Below are 1,817 nucleotides of genomic sequence, written 5' to 3'. Positions count from 1 at the left end.
CTAACCCTCCCTTCGGCTAGCCTATTAGTTGGTTGGTTTATGGTTCGAGTTATTCCGACTATACCACTTGGATATTCCGACTATAGTTTAGACATTAACCCTTCGCAACCATAGTCGCAAACCACTTCGACGTCTTTTTATTAATTTAATCGCTTGGACTTAATTAACAGATAGCTTATTCGTTTAATCGAGCTAGTAGCAGTAGTAGCAGTAACTTCTTTGTCTTCCTCTTTGTCTTCCTCTTTGTCTTCCTCTTTGTCTTCCTCTTTGTTTTCCTCTTTGTCTTCCTCTTTGTCTTCCTCTTTATCTTCCTCTTTATCTTCCTCTTTATCTTCCTCTTTATCTTCCTCTTTATCTTCCTCTTTGTCTTCCTCTTCGCTCTTTGTCTTCCTCTTCGTCTTCCACGTCCACACCCACGCCCACGCGACCGCGGCTATCTTGTTCTTACTTTATATAACGAGGTAACGGAACGCGCTGCCTGTATCTGTAGATTAAGACGCAGATTAACGATGTAAATTAACGACGTATATTAACGACGTAGATTAACGACGTAGATTAACGACGTAGATTAACGGCGGAGATTAACTATATAGATTAATAATATAAATTGACTATATAGATTAACTATATAGATTAACGATATAGATTGACGATATAGATTGAGGATATAGATTAACGATGTAGATTAACGATATAGATTAATAAGGAAGATTAGTAGGAAGGTTACTAGGAAGATAAGGGTCTAGGTCTTAACTATAGTCGGAATAACCAAGTAGTATAGTCGGAATCACTCGAACCTTGTTTATTTGGTCCTACACGGAGCTGTTCTGTATAGTAACGGCTTCGCCTTTCTTTATTATAGTAAAACTCTATCTAAAACTATCTAATAAATAGCTTATCCCGATCTATTCCTATCCCCCCTAAGCTATTAAATTAGTACTCGACCTCCTTATATAGTAGCGCTATTAACTAGGGTGCTATTAGGTCTTTCCGTATAGAAATAAATAAAGTATATTTCGTATACCTATTAATAATTACTAGGATAGCGTTATATATTTCCTTGCCTTTATAGTATAGTGGTGGTATACCTAGCACACAGTTAAGAGTGACTGGGTTGGTTCGAATCCGGCTAGAGGCGCACGCAAAAGAGGAACCCCTTTTCCTTTTTTACGCTACTCGGATCCTATTCTGGGGGGCCCTTATCTGCCTTAGCACGCATCATAAGGGTTAAACAGGGGGCCCGTTAGACCCACCTTCCGCCCGGCTTCGCTAGTCGATAATAGGTGCCACGGGGGAGTTAGTCGCCCTACTATAGAAAACGAGAAGACGGTATCGCGCTGTCCCTAAGCGCGTGAGTAAAAATACGCGGCGTCTCTTCCACGATACAGAGGCAGCCTCTTATACTATTATATAAGCGTTCTGCATAGGCATATAGCCCGTGTTAGCCTGGCCCATAGCCATAAAAAGAGCAGGGAAGCTTAGGAGCTTTAAACCCTAGGAAGCGTATATATACGTCGCCTAAAAGTAGGCCCACAGGGGTTAGCCCTAAGGGCACACGGAAGGCGCATAAAAACAAAAAGGGATAATTACGCGCGCGCCGTTAATTAAGCATATAGTCGGCTTTAAAGCCGCTACGGGCAAAAACGTTATAGGCTTCCTAGAATAGAAGCCACGAGTTTCGGATATATATTAAATCAGCAACGGGGCCCCCGCGGCACCCGTATAAGGCAGTAATCCCAGAGGAGGAGGGCATAGAGGTTTTTATCTAAGTCTTATACTAGTTCCCTAAGTCTTATACTACGGTTTTCCCCCCTATA

General features: G+C 41.8%; 1 non-coding gene across 1 annotated transcript; it reads left to right on the top strand.

Annotated features, from left to right (window-relative positions):
- Window positions 1-1,062: 1,062 nt before the first annotated feature.
- Window positions 1,063-1,138, top strand: ACRALDRAFT_t46. Its single transcript has one exon. It is a non-coding gene; the product is annotated as a tRNA-OTHER (tRNA).
- The last annotated feature ends 679 nt before the right edge of the window (window positions 1,139-1,817 follow it).

Source organism: Sodiomyces alcalophilus, assembly GCF_042370955.1.
Source record: "Sodiomyces alcalophilus JCM 7366 unplaced genomic scaffold ACRALscaffold_1, whole genome shotgun sequence".
NCBI classification, from domain to species: Eukaryota; Fungi; Ascomycota; class Sordariomycetes; order Glomerellales; family Plectosphaerellaceae; genus Sodiomyces; species Sodiomyces alcalophilus.
Note: the sequence above shows the minus strand (reverse complement) of the source record. Positions and strands in the feature narration are given on the sequence as shown.